The sequence below is a fragment of the Prionailurus bengalensis genome, chromosome B1 (genome assembly GCF_016509475.1).
Source record: "Prionailurus bengalensis isolate Pbe53 chromosome B1, Fcat_Pben_1.1_paternal_pri, whole genome shotgun sequence".
Classification (NCBI taxonomy): Eukaryota; Metazoa; Chordata; class Mammalia; order Carnivora; family Felidae; genus Prionailurus; species Prionailurus bengalensis.
The window spans coordinates 161,075,792-161,093,397 of record NC_057344.1 but is presented as its reverse complement, the minus strand read 5'-3'; the positions used below and the strand labels follow the sequence as shown (position 1 = coordinate 161,093,397).

The 17,606-nt window shown below is 40.8% G+C and overlaps 1 protein-coding gene across 3 annotated transcripts in view; it reads left to right on the top strand.

Annotated features, from left to right (window-relative positions):
* Positions 1-17,606, top strand: part of CRACD (capping protein inhibiting regulator of actin dynamics) — a 280,272-nt gene that overhangs the window by 202,696 nt on the left and 59,970 nt on the right. For all 3 annotated transcript variants that reach the window (XM_043604484.1, XM_043604461.1, XM_043604469.1), the window contains one exon: positions 15,597-15,768. The gene's annotated coding sequence lies outside the window, so the exon portion shown is untranslated. The remainder of the gene's footprint in view (positions 1-15,596; positions 15,769-17,606) is intronic.

The following is a 17,606-nucleotide window of genomic DNA, read 5'->3' as shown; positions in this document are numbered from 1 at the left end:
AAACTTTATGAAATTTGAAAAACAACTTACTCCCCTCCTAAATTTTGAGTATTAGCAGGTGTCATGAACGCAGGAATTCCTGTAATATGTCAGGGCTAGTTCAGTGCTTTGTACACAGTAGGACTGAAGTAAATATTTGTTCATCAGTCATTGTCTTGGATCTGCACTAAACACAATTGAAGACAGAGCTCTTGCATAGATAACACTGACTTGTGTTGAACAGAATAGTGTTGCTTCTCCATAGATGGGCTGAGTTTTGTAGACAGGATATAAATGTGTAGGGTTATTAGGTGGAGTAAGAGTCCAGGCGGGGCATATATTCCTGAATATACAAGACACCAAGAAATTCAGACAGCATTCTGCTCAGATTTGAGGCTCATACATTAGTTATCTTTTTTAGAAAACTTCACTGAGTCAGACAATGAGGATGGCAAGAGGTGATAGGGATTGGGGATGTAAATTCTAGGTTCCTTCTCCATGAGCATTGTCATTCCTAGGAGTAGGGACATGGATCCTGACACAAAGAGACAGAATGATTTGATTCTCTTCACAACTTTCAGATTATGTTATTGCCTCTCCTAAGCCCCGGAGGTCCTTGATTTTGCTAAGTAGACATTGCGGTGACAAAACCAGCATCATTTGCAGCAAACTAGGAGTAGAGAAAACATAATGAATATAATTAGTAGATAATTTATGAAAAGAGTTACAAGTTTTATGAACTAGAATATTTTCTAAACTTGCCTTGCTTTTTACGGAAACAGTTCATAGAATTTTAGAATTAGGAACCTTAGATGGTATATAGTTTAATCACCTCATGTTATAGATGTGGAAATTGAGGTCCCAAGAAACTAGCAGATGGCAAAGGTGACTAAATAAACCCAGATCTTTAAGACTCTAAGGCCCATTTCCCCATATTCACACAACCTCTTGAAATGAAGAGCATTTCTCCTTGTTGCTAAGAAGCAGTAAACAAAAATGTGATCGTTGTAGCTACTGTTGGACTTGGTGATGCCAGAACAGACAAACAAACAAGAAGTAGCAATATTTGCCCAGAAGGCCACATTTAGCCACAATATTTGTGGTTTAATAGTAACTTTTGCAAGATTTCCTGATGTTAGTTACGGAGCTCCTGTGACTCCTTGAAGTGACTTTGGAGAGTGAGTTGTGCGGTAGATATCTGCATTTCTAAGACACCTGTCACTACAGAACTTAGATTACCCTTGGAAAAGTGATTCCCAACCATGAAAGGACAAAGGACAGCTACTCTCGTATCACACAGACCCAGTGGTTACTAGTCAGAGAGGTATCACATCCAAAATACAGGTGGAAATTTAAATCACTGACCCTTAGAATCTCAGAATTGGATTGCCATTTATTCCACCAGTGTCTAGTGCACGAGTTAATGGAAAGGTTCTACAAAACTGATGTAGTGGTTGCATTTTTGTTGTTACTGTATTTCTACCTAGAATAGTACAGTTCCAGAGTAAATCTGTTACCTGTCTGAGTTGTTGTCCAAGATTTATTCTGGTGATGAGAAACCGGGGGGAGGACAGTGATCCTGAAGGAACTGTGTCAACCCTGTCTAGTGCTCGCCAGTGAGAACAGAATAAGGTGCAAAAGAAACAAGCTTAGTATCAGGTACAAGAGAATGGTGTTCAGACCAAGAAAGAATAGCCTGACAGGACTGTCTGACATAATTTGGAATCCTGAGATAGGCTAAAATTTTTTTTTTAATCTTTGCAAACAGTGGTTTTGTTGTTGTTGTTGTTGTTGTTTCCTGTTCTCAGAAATGGTATCAGGGTAGCTCTACCCATAGATAGGCACAGAGGACTGCGGAGTTCTTATTTCTGTTCCATCTGAACACTCACGGTTTCATTCCTGCTCCCACTAGGGTCTGTTTTCCATAGGTCATCTACACAAGCAATAAGCACTTTGCCTGATGGATCTAAGACACGTTAGTGTCAACCTTCATCCGCTTGCCACTGGTGCCATCAAGAATTTCAGCTAAATATATTAAGAACTGATGTTCACATAATAGAACTAGTGACTTCTTTATCTCTAAGAACTTTTATGTGTTTAGGCATAGTTTGAGAATTTGACCCCAAATTTAGTTCTATCCAACAGGAACTAAGATTGTACCGCTCCTAGGTCTAAAAAAATTATTAGTGAATCAAATCATACTGAAATCTGTAACTAAATAATTATTTCACTAACCTTTATTGAGTCTCTGTATTATCAATAATTATGACAATTTTTGTCATGATTTCTAGCTATCTAACCACTTAGCTTATTTCTAATTAAACCAGTCAGAGACACCCAAGTTACTAAATGTCCTCTACTCAACAAATATGCCATTCTTCAGGGCTTATTTCTGGTTCATCAGTGCCACCCAGCTCTCAGTTTAATGAAGGTATTGATGTAAAGACACCCAGACTTTAAAATTGTTATTAGTTCAAGAGTACCAAACTGAGGTACTGAATCTTTTAAAAATCAGCTTGTTTTTCAAAGAAATAACTGACATGTCATATCACAAAGACTAAAAGTTTGCAAACATAGTGATGGGACCTGGTGAGCAGGAGGTATAAGTTACACTAGACATAGTGGTTAGACATTTTCATGCCAGAGAATGGGAAATAAATCCCATTGAAATTCCGGGACTTTTACATTAGTAAAATGTCTAGGGGTCTAGTGGCCTGGAGCATGTTGTGATATCTCTTCTAAGGTGAAGAAGGAGAAGTTGTTGCCTCTGGCCCATCCTACCACCAGAAAGAAGCCAACACATGGTAGGCCTCTGTGGATTTTGGAGGCAGCATATTCCTCTTTTGTGTGTGCTACTCTGGCCCATTTACCGAATGACTGGAAATCTGCTAATTTTGAGTAATGCCCAGAACACGAGAAGGTTCTATAACAGGTACAAGCTGCCCTGTAAACTGCTCTGCCATTTGGGCCATTTGATACAGCAGATCCAGTGGTGTTTGAGTGTCACTGACAGAGAGGGATACTGTTTGGAGCCGTTGGCAGGCCCTGTAGGTAAATCATAGCAAATACTCAGGATTTTGGAGCAAAACCCTGCTATCCTCTGCAGATAACTATGTATCTTTGAGAAACAGCTTTTGGCTTGCTAATGTTAGGCGGCTTTTGGCTTAGTAGACACTAAATACTTCACCGTGCACCACCAAGTTACCATGTGACCTGAGCTGCCCATCATGAACTGGGTGTTGTCTAACCACCAAGCCATAAAGCTGGGTGTGCACAGTATTCCGTTATCAAAAGGAAGTTTAGTATATGCAGATCAGGTTCGAACAGACCCAGAAGGCACAAGTAAGTTACATGAAAAAGTGGCCTAATTACCCATGGTCCCCATTCCTGCTACAATATCTCTCTCTCCCATTCTGTGCCTGTGGCCTCATGGGGAGATCCTTATGACCAGTTAACTTAGGAAGAGAAAATTTAGGCCTGGTTTATGGATGGTTTTGCATGATATTGAAGTACCACTCAAAAGCTGTAATGCTATAGCCCCTTTCTGGGACAGCCCCAAAGGACAGCAGTGAAGGGAAATCCTCTAAGTGGACAGAACTTCCATCAGTGCTTCTGATTGTTCTTTTTGCTTTTAAGGAAGAATGACCAGAAGTATAAGTCTGTAACAGTTCGTAGGTAGTAACTAATGGGTTAGATGGTTGGGGACTTGGGAAGAATATGATTGGAAAATTGGTGACAAAGAGGCCTGTAAAGAGCTATGTGGATAGACCTCTCTGAACAGGCACAGGATTTCAGGATATTCATGTCCATGTGAGTGTTAACTAAAGGATGGCCTCAGAAGGATTTTCATAATCAAGGGCATAGAATAACACATTCTGTCGATACCTATCAGCCTCTTTCCCCATCTACTTGTCAACTGGACTGTGAATACAATAGTGGCAGGGATGCAAGTTATACATGAGCTCAACAACACTGACTCCACCAGCCAAGGCCAACAGAGACCAACACTGAGTTCCCAATATGACACCATGCCCTGGGGTAAACAGCTACCTACCTGGTTCACATTAATTATACTGGACCACTTTCATCATGGAAGGAGCAGCACTTTGTTCTTACTAGAACAGACACTCTGGATACAGATTTTCCTTTTTTGCATGCAGTGCTTCTGCCAAAACTGTCATCTGTGGACTTATGGAATACCTTATCTGCTGTAATGGTATTTGACACAGACATCATTTCTTTTTTTTCCTTTTTAATATTTATTTATTTATTTATTTATTTATTTATTTATTTATTTATTTTTAGAGAGAGAGTATGAGCAGGGGAGGGGCAGAGAGAGAGAGAGAGAGAGAGAGAGAGAGAGAGAGAATGGGAGAATCCCAGGCAGCCTCTGTGCTGTCAGGCACAGCCCACACAGGACTCGATCTCACAAATCATGAAATCATGACCTGAACTGAAATCAAGAGCCAGACACTTAACTGACTGAGCACCCAGACACCCCAACACAGACATCACTTCTGATCAAGAACCTTGATAGGCCTACGCTCATGGAATTCACTGGTCTCACCACATCCCCATCATTCTGAAGCAGCTGGCTTGGTAGAATGGTGGGATGGCCTTTAGAAGACTCAGTTACAGTGCCAGTTAGGTGGTAATACTAGGGCTGGGACTGTGTCCTCTAAGATGTGGTATAAGTCAGTATCCAGTATATGGGACTGTTTCTCTCATAGCCAGGCTTCACAGGCCCAGGAATAAAGGGCTAGAATTAGAAATGGTCACTTTTACCCCTAGTAACCTGCTAGGAAAAATTTTGCTTTCCATCCCCTTGACGTTAGATTCTGCTTGTCTGGAGTTCTTAGTTTCAGTGGGAGTAATGTTTCCATAAGGAGACACAACAGTGATTCCATTGAACTGGTAGTTGAGACTGTCACCCAGCCTTTGGAGCTCCTCATGTCTGTCAGTAAACAAGTAGAGAAAGGGATAACTGAACTGGCCAGAGTGATTGAGCCTGACTACCAAGGGAAAATTGGGCTGCTACTCTCAATAGAGGTAAGGAAGAGCATGTGTGGAATATAGGAGATCTTTAATGGCATCTCCTAGTACTCCCAGGTCCTGTGGAGTAATAGGAAACTACAGCAACCCAGTTCAGGACAGCTAATGGCCTGGGTTCTTCAGGTATGTAGGTTTATGTCACCTCACCAGGCAAAGAACCACAGCCAGCTGAGGTCCTTGTCAAGGATGAAAGGAATGTGGAATGCCTAGTGGAATAAGATAGCTACAGAGATTACGTATACATATAAAGGCTACGTACACATATTCATGTAAATATACATATAAAGAAAGCTATGACCACGTGACCCGTTGCTAAAACAAGGACTCATAGTTATGGGTATTGCTTCCTTACTTTTTAATGAATATGGTTGTATATATGTATTAACCAAATATTTTTGTTTTCTTCCCTCTCCTCTCCATAATGTAAGATATGTTAATAATAAGGTTATACTTCAGTATGTAAGTTATAGGAGAAGTGTGCATATTACTCAAGGACTTTGCATCCTCTTCTAGGGAATGGGTCAGTATGTTTTCCAATGTATGTGGGCTATTTGTATCATGTTAGTGGAAGTATGACTTTGTTATTGACTTTATTTGGAGATTAGGTGTGGTTTAAGGAGATGTATATGAGTGCCAGGTTGACAAAGGATGGAGTCTGATGATCATTTTGATGTGTCAGCTTGACTAGGCTGTAGTCCCCAGTTATTTAATCAAACATAAATAATGTTTAATTGAACTGTTGCTCTGAGGGTATTTTGTAGATGTAATGAAAGTCCATAATTCATTGACTTTAAGTAAGGGAATTATTCAAGATAATCTATGTGGGCCTGAATCAATAAATTGTAAGGCCTTAAAAATAGGGCTGGGGTTTCCCTGAGAGAAGAAATTCCATCTGTGAAAAGCAGCTTCAGTCTGTGCTCATGAGCTCCAGTCTGCCCTTCCTGAGGACCTGCCCGGTGGATTTCAGACTGACTTAGCCAGCCACCACCTGGTGGAAGCCAATTCCTTGCAGTTAATCCTTTAGTATCTCTTACACACACACGTGCACACGCGTGTGCATGTGTACTTCTGCCTCTATCTCCTACTGGTTCTGTTTCACTGCTTAAACCCTGATCAAGATAGCCTCAGATGTCCCTAAAAAGCTTTTGTCCTACTGCACTAAATATGCAGGGTAATCTAGCAGGAAGCTCCCCCTGCCAATATTTTCCACTCAAAGTCAGTCTGATTTTTTTACTCACAATACCTTCTGAAACTCAAGTGGAAACATTTGGCAGTGAAAAGAACCAGCACCCACACATCTTCTAGCATGTGGGAGAAATGTGGCCAGACACCGAAACTTCACATTAGAAATCATATCTGCCTCTGTTACTATTTCTAAATATTATTTGGTTTTGCTTGTGAGTTGTTGTAAGATATGTAAAAGGGAGTTCTGAGATAGACCAATGGGAAAAACAGAAAAATTAAAAATGATGTAGTTTTGAGAAATAGCAGGTCCCAGTAACCTGCACAGTCATTGTCATTTTAATTGATAGATCCTTGTCTAGACCTGGATTAAGTACAGAAATAGTTCAGTAGGTTTTGTTTTAGTATTTACAGTCAGTGCTGCTGTAATGTGCCACATACATTGCAGAAAATCAACATGCTATGCAAAATCATAAAACCAAAACCAAGTCTAATGGGAAAAATGGGATATTAACACAATACAAAAAAGATTTATCAGTGACATATTTTAAAAGAATAGGAACCTAATAAAAATAATAAAATGTTGTACGTGTTAATGGTAATGAAATATACAAACACCACAATAAATATGGCACTTTACCTTGGGAAAGACCTGAAGTTTGCCTGTGGACTGGTGCATTGGAAGGACTGCAGCTTGTGAGCTATTGTGAGGTAGAGGAAGGGAGGTTATACAAAACTGGACAGAAAGCTGCAATACCACATGTGTATGAGTGTATCTGCCAACACTGGTGGCGATCTGGGGTAACTGGTAGATATTTGAGGTGTATGTGAATATGCATTTTGCTACACACCTCACTTCAACTGGTCACGATATTCTCCATTCACCTAGTGTTTCTGGGTGAGGAGATAGCATAGATCAGTCACTGGAACACATATGCATTGCCAAAAAAGTGTGATTACAGGACTGACTGTACTACATAAAGAGATCACTATCCTTTATCTGTATTCTCAAAATCTCAAAAGTTCTTTGGAAGTTTGGCGTAGATTTGTTTATTAGCAAAACAAGGTGACTATAGATGTTTTCCAGAAATACCGCATTTGGTTATAAAGTGCTGTCACAGACACCACTGGGGTCTAAATGTACCTTTATACAATCTGAAAAATTCTGATTTCTAAAACACATCTGCCCCTAAGGGGATAGGGAACAGTAGAGTGTATTATTGAGTGCTTTGTGTCAGGCATGATGATGGGTGCTATAGATGTAGAATAAACAAGGTGTAGTTCCCCATACCCAGGGAACTTGCAGTCTAGGAGCTAAAGCATGATGTGTTGTTAGAGTAGATGTCTGTACATGCACAAATGGAGAACAGAGGACTTCTTTCTGGCTGGAGTGTTCAAGGACGTCTTTCCGGGGAACATAACGCCTGGAATGTGTTTGAAGGAACAGTTAGGAGTTCTCTAGGCAAAGGCAGAAAGGTGTTCCAGATAGAAGTCCATGTGTGAAGGCGTGAAAGCAGAGTCACAGAAGATTCCCAGTGACTACTTTAATATCATACAACGTGGTGTTTGCTAGGGCTGCATAGCCAAGTGCTACAGAATGGGTGACTTAAACTACAGTTTATTTTCTTGATTCTGGTGGCCAGCAGTCTAAGATCAAGGTGTCATTGCTGTTTGTTTAGGCTTCTTTCCTTGGCTTGTAAATGGCTGTCTTCACCTTGTGTCCTCACATGGCCTTCCCTCTATGTGTTTCTGTGTCCTGATCTCTCTTTATAAGGACCCCAGTCATATTGGATTAGAGCCCACCTAATGACCTCTTTTTACCTTAATTACCTCTTTAAAGGTACTCTGTCTCTGGGGCATCCTGGTGGCTCAGTTGGTTAAGTATCTGACTTTGGCTCACTCAGGTCATGATCTCACAGTTTGTGAGTTCGAGCCCTGCGTCAGGCTCTGTGCTGACAAGTTGGAGCCTGGAGCCTGCTTTAGATTCTGTGTATTCTTCTTTCACTACTCCTCCCCTGCTTGTGCTCTCTCTCTCTCTCTCTCTCTCAAAAATAAACATTTTTACAAAAGACTCTGTCTCCAAATACATATTCTGAGGCACTTGGGGTTTAGGACTTTAACATATGAATTTTGAGGGGACACAGTTCAGCTTGTAATATATGGTGTGGCTCAAAAGATGTATGAGGAAAGCACACAGAAGCCAGAGGAAGCTATGGTCAATTGTCACTGGGCTTGGTGACTTGGGAAAAGCTTCAAGGATGTAGGTCTTGAAGGATGAATAGAATTTCATCATGTTGAGAAGGAAGAAGATGACATTTCTTGCTGAGGAAACAAAAATTCCAAACTTTAGTCCTGGCTCAGAGTTCCACAACATATGCCATAGCCCATCCACCTAAGTGTCCAGGACCTCATACTTCCTGATACAGGCTGGTCACTGCCTTCTCTGCCTGTGACCCCTGACTTGAAAAAGCCACAGTCACTACCATCCCTGGGCCTCTCACCTTTGTTCCAGGCACCTCTGCCCTCTTCTAAAAGTATTATTGATCCTGTCTCTTCATATTCTGAATCGGCATAACAGCAAATGTCTGCCTCTCTCTGTGTTTCCCCAGAAAAGGAGACAACTCTTCCTTCTTCCCTCCTGACTTGACAGCCACCATGATAACCTTCCCTCCTCTCTGGAAGTAGAATCTCAGTCCTCAGTCTTCTCATGATGTGGCACTGGAGAGCACTCCTGCCTGACATGCCACCAACTCCTTAGTCTTAGTTGAAATGTGTTGGGATTACTGGTAAAAATGTGATAGCCACCGAGTGCTTGTGTATCACTGTACTTCTGGTCATCTTTTTTAACAGAATAATTTCTTCTCAAAAGCATCCTCATGTTCCAGAGCTAAGAAAAATTTTGTGAAATTCCCCTTAAATTAGTAAAATTATAGGATTCAGACAGTTGCTGCGTACTGTGCCCTAATGTACACTATTTACCTACATGCTTGAAATCAGAACTTTACCTAAAACATTAGGTTTATTTAACCAGAATGTTTCAGTCAACTCACTTGAGTTTACTGAGCAGTGTACTTTGGAGTGTAGGGGAGGTTTGTGTATCAAATATATGGTACCTAAAGAAAATAAAAGATTTTTGAAAGAGGGGCGCCTGGCTGGCTCAGTCAGTAGAGCATGTGACTCTTGATCTCGGGTTGGAAGTTCAAGCTCCCACATGTAGAGATTATGTAAAAGTAAAATTAAAATATTTTTGAAAGAAATAATGAAGACAGGTGATTCCCAGGGTATGTTCAGGGGAGCACTTGTCATGACAGAGACCAGAAAGTCAGCTTTGGGAAGCACTGCATATTCTCTGCTCTTTTGGAAAGCAATAATGATATCAGCATATTAAAGACTCTGAAAAGCTTCACAGTAAAGAAACATATTTAACTTTATTTTACCTGCATTCTCAAATGTAGTGGTCTTTGAACAAGAAGCTGGCACCAACCATAGAGCACATTCTGAGAAACCCCAGACCAAGACATTTATGATGCTTAAAATGGAGTATGATAAAAAAAAAATTCTGGGGGTGCCTGAGTGGCTCAGTCTGTTGAGTGTCCAACTCTTGATTTCGGCTCAGGTCATGATTCCAGGATTGTAGAATCGAGCCCCCATGCTCAGCGTGGTGCCTACTTGAGATTCTGTCTCTCTTTTCCTGTGCCCCTCTCCCCTGTTTGTGCACTCTCTCCCTCTAAAAAAAAATTTTTTTTAATTCTTTTTCTCCTCGGGAAGTGTATCATATAAATCCAATGCAGATAAATTGTATGCTTTCATTATTTTAGGTTTAGAAATGAAAATATAAGATTTACATCCTTATGACAAATGGAAAATGAATCAGATTTGCTTGACTTGCCCAGGGATTTTTAATTTTTAGAAGCTTCTATATAAACTAGCAATTATGATGCTGCAGCCATCAAATGGCATGTAATTATATCTATGAAATAATGGATAATGTGCACTCTTTTAAGTGAAAAAAATCCCTAATTATTAGATGATGAAAATAAATTAATTCAGTTCAGTACTTAAAGAATGAAAATTATTGTCATTCCTGAAGCAGTCTATATGCATATATAGGTTCTTTCATGTGAAAAATTGCAACAGAAAATTGTAGAAATATTAAGAAAATATGGCACCCACTGCCTTTTCTACTATAAATTCAGTCTTAGGACTTAAAATGGTAAATTTCCAGAGAGGCTGGTAAGCAGATGTTTCATAGCTAGTAAGAAATGGGGTCAGGATTCGAGCCAAATACTCTTGTCTCTGGGGCCCACACATTTAACCCCTAACTAGAGCTGTAACCAGTAATAAAACAAGTTTAGTGGGAAGAACATTTCTTCCTTCTCTTTCCCTTCTTCTCCCCACTGTCCTAACCACCCAACAAAAGTAAATTTATGTTATAAAATTCTAAAATGCTGTCTTAAATATGCTAATGTTGGAGAATACTTTGCTGAACTATATATACTTCTAAAGTATGGCAGTTGTATTTTGGAATACTTCACATTAGCATTGCAGAAGTGTTCTGTTTTGCTACATCGTTAACATTGCTTTGATCTTTTAGACCCCCATCGGTACAAAAATAGTCACAGGAAGAGTTGGTGTTATCTGTGAAGAAAATAGCTGCTGGTAATGACCACGCACTTAATCCAGTTGAGTCTGTGGAGACAGTGCAACCCCCAAATCATAAACTGATCATAAAATAGTTTATTTAGTGGGTATTTATAGACATATGCTCAGGTTTTCATAATGGTTGTTGTGCAATAGAATTGCAAATGTTTCACAAAATTTAGCTACTTGCTTTATTCATGTGAGAGATCTTATACCAGACTTTGAGAGTCAGGTGGGGAACCAAGTAAGTCTAACTGCCTCTCTGATTTATAAAACTTCATTTCCTATTAATGTTGCTTAGTTATGGTTTGCTATCTGAATAGAGGGTGGATCTAAATGTCATTCCTGAATCTTTTCATAAAATTAATCCTGGAAAATTAATTAATTGCCCCAATCAATAGTAAAATAATCATAAAAACAAATATTTAAATTTTATTCCAGATGTAAAGATATTTATGACAGGAGGTGTAGTTTGGACATGAGGAGGCAATTTATTTTTTATAACTGAGATGTGACCAAACACTAAGACTTTGGAGCATACTTGTGAGCTTCTGTGTTCTGATTCCTCTTCCAAAGAGAGATTGGTGTTCTTAGGACTTACAGTCTCTTTTTCCTGTTGTAAGAAGGACTGGTTGTTGGATGGATAGTTCAAGTAGGTTTTACTGTTCTCTTACCTTCATGATAATAACTAAGGCATTGCCAAAACAGCTTTTCCTGAGTAACTCTTGAGAAGTGCATTGACATTTGGACTTTGATACATCTTTCAGGATAATATGTGTGTACTCATGCCAAGTGAATGCCCATATAATGTGCAGTACAGAGTGCCGGAGTGCCTGGTTCACAAGCAGTCCTCAAATGGGGCCAGCTCTACAGACAGATCGCCTAAAGGAGGCCATTCTGTGCTTGCACAAAGTCCACCAGGTTCTCCCAGCTAAGGTTTCCATATCCTGGTGTCCTCCCCAAGGCTTTCTTTATCCTGTCCTTGACTTTGTATTCAGCTCCTTCCAGATTCATTTCACTTCCTATCTTCCCCAACAATATGACCAGTGCAGACCAATTTTATATGGTGGCTGCCACCATTCGGGCATGAAGCAATACAAAGGACCATATAATCCTTTTTGGCTGGTATAGAGCAATTAATTAAATACACAACTAGTTAGTTAAATACACCCATTAGTTAAATATACAACTAACCTGTTGTTATTCTAAGAAACTGTAATTTAATTTGTCTTTCATTGTGGTTAATTTGGTTCCAGCTCAGCTAAACACCACCAAATCTACCTTGACTTTAGAGCAAGTGATGATTTTTTTCCCCTGTCCATAAATTCTGACATAACCTGATGTTCTCTATTTAGTTTAAAAGCTAGAGGGGCGCCTGGGTGGCGCAGTCGGTTAAGCGTCCGACTTCAGCCAGGTCACGATCTCGTGGTCCGTGAGTTCGAGCCCCGCGTCAGGCTCTCGGCTGATGGCTCAGAGCCTGGACCCTGTTTCCGATTCTGTGTCTCCCTCTCTCTCTGCCCCTCCCCCGTTCATGCTCTGTCTCTCTCTGTCCCCCAAAAAATAAATAAACGTTGAAAAAAAAATTAAAAAAAAAAAAAAGCTAGATTTGTGGGTCCAGACTGGGGGTAATGATGTAACAACTGATACTTTTTGAATTTGCTATGGTCTTTTAGAATATTTCTTCTTTCTTTCTTTCTTTCTTTCTTTCTTTCTTTCTTTCTTTCTTTCTTTCTTTCTCTCTTTCTTTCTTTTTTGAGAGAGAGAGAGAGAATGTGAGCAGGGGAGGAGCAGAGGGAAAGGGAGAGAGAGAATCTTAAGCAGGCTACACACCCAGTGCAGAGCCCAGTGCTGGGAGAGATCATGACCTAAGCTGAAATCAAGAGTTGGAAGCTTAACTGACTAAGCCACCCCTGGGGGTGCTAGACAGGCACCCCTAGCATATTTCTGATTAGAGAACTAGGGGTTAGATATTTCTGTAGTGGGAAAAAGGCAGTCAGTATAAAAGGAAAAAGGAAGAGTTTCATGTCAGAAATAAGTGGAATGTAGCACAAATTACTACTTGACCATTTATAATAATGCTGCCAAATCTAGAAATTAGGTGTCATTTACATATTTTGAGCTTTGGACAGTCGTAGAGAAAACATTCATTTATTTTATCAGTCCAGTTATATAATGATACCTGAAGCATCTTTCAGAATTTTTTAAATTTACATTTCTTAATTGACTCATATAAGGTCATCTCTTTTAACATTTGATTGATGTTCTTTGATGGTCTTCAAAAATTGCTACTGATTATAATGTTTAAAATTTTTTTTAACGTTTATTCATTTTTGAGAGATAGAGACAGAGTGCAAGCGGGGGAGGGGGAGAAAGAGAGGGAGACAGAATCTGAAGCAGGCTCCAGGCTCTGAGCTGTCAGCACTGAGCTGGACACGGGGCTCAAACCCACAAACCACGAGATCATGACCTGAGCCGAAGTCGAACGCTCAACTGACTGAGCCACCCAGGCACCCCTATAATGTTTTAAAATTATCCATTGATGGGAGCCAGAAGCAGGTGTCATGAAAATCTCTGGCTCATACTCCTGAATTGATAACCACTGAAAACATACAAACATTCTGAAATCAAACCCTCCAGTTTGTTCTGTTTGTTTTTACCATTTTTAAGCGTTATGATCTCAATTATATTATACACACTTTCTTGTCTTTTAAATAATACACAGTGAAAAAAACTAAATTCCTTTTTGAGGACTATATGCTTACCTCAAAGCCTTATGTAGGGAGTCATCTGATATAACAAGTCTCCTTTCCTTTTAAACGTGATATTGTTATTTCAGGGACCACTGAAGTTTGAAGGCATTTGCACCTATATTAAGGATCCCAGACTGTTGTCCTTTTGTGATTGGTAACTATTCTCTCTATCTCAGTGTCTTACAGCTTAAGGCAAAGTGGTTTAAGCCACTTTTTCCTCACTTCAGACTTTCTTTCAGAAAGATCAGAACTGAAGATCACCAGAGGAAATGAGATGGTTACCTTACCTTGCACATCTTTAACCTCGTTTTTTGCCCAGATTTCTCTGTAGACTATGGCCTGAAGAGGTCTGGGGGCTTTAATACTCAGATGGGGACTCATACCTGTGTGTTTTGTGCAGGTATTTTTTTTTAATTTTTTTTTTAACGTTTATTTATTTTTGGGACAGAGAGAGACAGAGCATAAACGGGGGAGGGGCAGAGAGAGAGGGAGACACAGAATCGGAAACAGGCTCCAGGCTCTGAGCCATCAGCCCAGATCCTGACGCGGGGCTCGAACTCACGGACCGTGAGATCGTGACCTGAGCTGAAGTCGGACGCTTAACCGACTGCGCCACCCAGGCGCCCCAGTGTGCAGGTATTTCTTAATAAACATTGTGAGCTTTTGTATTTTCTTTTCCCTCAGAGCTCCTGACTCCAACTTAAGATATATTTCCCATGATGTTGACAAGTTATTTCATCTCTCTGTGCCTCAGACTCCTCACCTGTAAAATGGGGATGTTAATAATATCTACCTCATAGTGTCATTGTGAGGATTAGCTGAATTAATATTTAGAAAGTTCTTAAAGCAGTGATGCATAAAAAGGGTTCAGTAACTTAAAAAAAGATTGTCTGACCCTGAGTAAGTGGCTCTTTAAGCTTCTTAAAGAAAAGGAAGGATCTGAGAAGATGCTTCTTCTGGTATGGGGTGATACACACTTTTTTTCCTGAGGTGGGAGTGGAGTGATAATGGATGAATTTGTAATTGAAGGAGCAGAACTTGAAAGGTATTACCTAAAATATCTGTCAGTAATGCTGGCACTGAGCCTGGGTCCTGACTGAATGAAGTAATATATGGAAAGATGTTCATAGCAACTCCTTTGGGGCTCTTCATAGTAGATTCTGAGAGGAGACGGGAGAAATAAATTGGAAATATATAGGGATGGAGGGAATTGGGGCAAAGCTGATGCCAAGAGTTGGCAGTTATTTTCTGTCTCTAACAAAGGCTAAAACAGGGTGATTCTCAGTGGAGAATGTGTGTGTGTGTGTGTGTGTGTGTGTGTGTGTGTGTGTGTAGATACACACACATAAATAGAAAGTTATATATATAAAGGTGTATGAAATTTTTTGAGCACCCGTCTGACTTAACATGTGTTCTCAGCTTCTTCTGTGGAGAAGGGCACTGGCCACCTGCTTGTTTTTTGTTTTTAATTATTTATTTATTTTTTAAAATTTTTAGAATGAGTGGGGAGGGGCAGAGAGAGGGAGAGAGAGAGAGAATCCCAAGCAGGCTCCTTGCTCAGTGTGGAGCCTGACTTGGAGCTTGATCTCATGGCCATGAGATCACCACCTGATCAAGAGTTGGATGCTTAACCCACTGAGCCTCCCAGGAGCCCCTGGCCATCTGCCTATTAAAGAGAGCAGGCACCACTGTTGTGTGGCATGTGCAAAGGGGTGCTCTGAGGCTACTCGGAACCCCTCTGTGTCATCCCAGGTGCTTCTTGGGAGCCTGGTGACAGGAGACTTACTGTGTCCTTGGCTTGCCTCTGCCTGACTGTGCCCGGACTGGGGCTGGCCATGTCATTCCTGGCACAGGGCTTGGTCGCTCATTCACTCTGATGGCTGCCCTTTGCCCCTTCTCCCTTGGCCAGAGGCAGCTCAGTTGTAATTTGCTCTCAGGCTCAGAAGTGCAGCCCTGTCAAACTGCAGTGTGTGTTCATCTTGTAATCCACAGACAAGAAGAAAGGAGGTAAATTCCAGCCTTTTAAGAAGTTGTTTGGTAAAAGGAAAAAGAAAGACACTTTGTTGTCCCAGGAGGCGTCAGCAGGGAGTAAGAGTCACTCTCCCCGGAGTGTCAGCAATGGGACCTTCTCTTCAGATGAGGAGACCCTGGAAGACAATCTAAGGTAATAATTCATACTTTTTCTCCCCCAGATTTTAGCAGAGTTCCAGTGTGGGGAATGGGATCCCAAAGGAGGCAAGGGTGGAGTCACAGATGTGTTGCATCTCTGGGAAGATGGAAGGCTTGGGGTACTTTGTGCATTCTGTGTGGAGATGTCACCATGGGGAATTGGCAACGAGTCTGGCCTCATTTTCTGGGAAAGCACAGGGATCTGTGCCTTCATTTTGCTGCCTTCACTGGTGATAGAGGCAGCACCCCGCTGGTTTGGCTCAGTAAGTTAATCTGGATAGAAGGAGACTGCATTCCCATGCCCTGTTGCTAGACGAAGAGACAGGGTGGTTACAGATTAGATTGTACATCCATGTTGAGAACATAGACTGCTCAGGCACAAAGTGGTCACCCTTTCTACCTCTGGCAATCTCTAGCGACTTCTGGAGTCTGTAAGTCGTAGAGCTTTGGCTTCTGCTCTTTGTTTTCTGTGTTTCTCTCTACATCTTTCCCCCACCTCTCCTTGCCCCTCCCCTTTCTCTTTCTCTCCCTCCTTCTTCTTCTTCCCCGCCCTCACCCCCCTTTGCTTCTTAGAGCACAGGTACTAAATCTGGCCATGACTGTGTCAAGAACTCAGAAAAGCAGGGTCGGGAAGTAGTTTCTCACCTGAGTGCTGGGAATTGAAGTTAGAGTCAGAGATGATTAAACTCTGCTACTGACAGTTTAGAAGTCAGCTCCTCTGAGAAGCCTTTTCCCACTCCCTGATCTGATTTGTTTGCCCTTGCCGGCATTCCCCTAGCATCATGCACCTGGCTCCAGCAAAGAACTTGTCACTTTCTATGGAAATTATTGATTTGCTTGTCTGTCTCATTTGACTGCCAGTTCCATGAAGTCAGGGACCGGGTTTTATTCAGCCTCGTATTAGGTGCTCAAAAACTGTTTCCTGTGAATGCCTGGCATGGCACAACTTGCCGTAATACATGTGGAAGGAATAGATGAGGTAATCTGTGATATTTTTACTGTGATTCAAGGACAAGAACAAAAACATCCTGTGTGATGTATGTCAGTAAGTAAATTCTAATAGACACTCCAGTTGAGCACAACTTACATGCAGAATCCTTAGGCAAGCAGTGGCACATTAAGCTTTGCAGTGCTCGGTGACAGCATTACTGGGTCCTAACTGATATTGACTCTCTTCCTCAACAGGCCTGTTATTTGTCTTCCATTATCTTTAGTAAGAATACTATCGAATTTAACTATAGGAAATTATTTCACTGGAAGGAGAACACAGGTAGCACTAAGCCCATCCAGTGGTTGGGATGTCATTATGTACTAAGGTATGCTTGAGTATTGTTCAGTATAAATGTTTTGATTTTACTTCAATTTCTTCAGTGGAAAATTGGAATGTGAACTGTTTCTGCCTCACAGTATCAGAATGAGGTAACAGATACTAAAATGTGACCAACTAGTAGTTTAATGCAAAATGAGGTTGAGTCTAGAAGGTTCTCCCTTAGAAGGACTGTTCTGTGAAAACACAGGCTGTCCTTTTTTATGGTTTTGCCAAGTCCCTGATTTCTTACTGTATGATTTTAGACTTAGAAGAGCCTGGATCCTGGTGGTTCTCTTCCCATTTAAGTTCTATTCCGTCTACCCCCTCGGAGTTTTCCTTAGATTTTAAGTTATACAAAGCCTTGGGATTTCATATTGATTCAAACACCTGCACTTCTATAAAATAAAGGTAATGCCACCTGTTCTTATTATTGGTTTTTGTTAATAAACCTATATTTATGAGACATACACTATATTTTAATTATTTAGCACTTGTTTTTATAATAAAGGAATCGGGAAGGATAA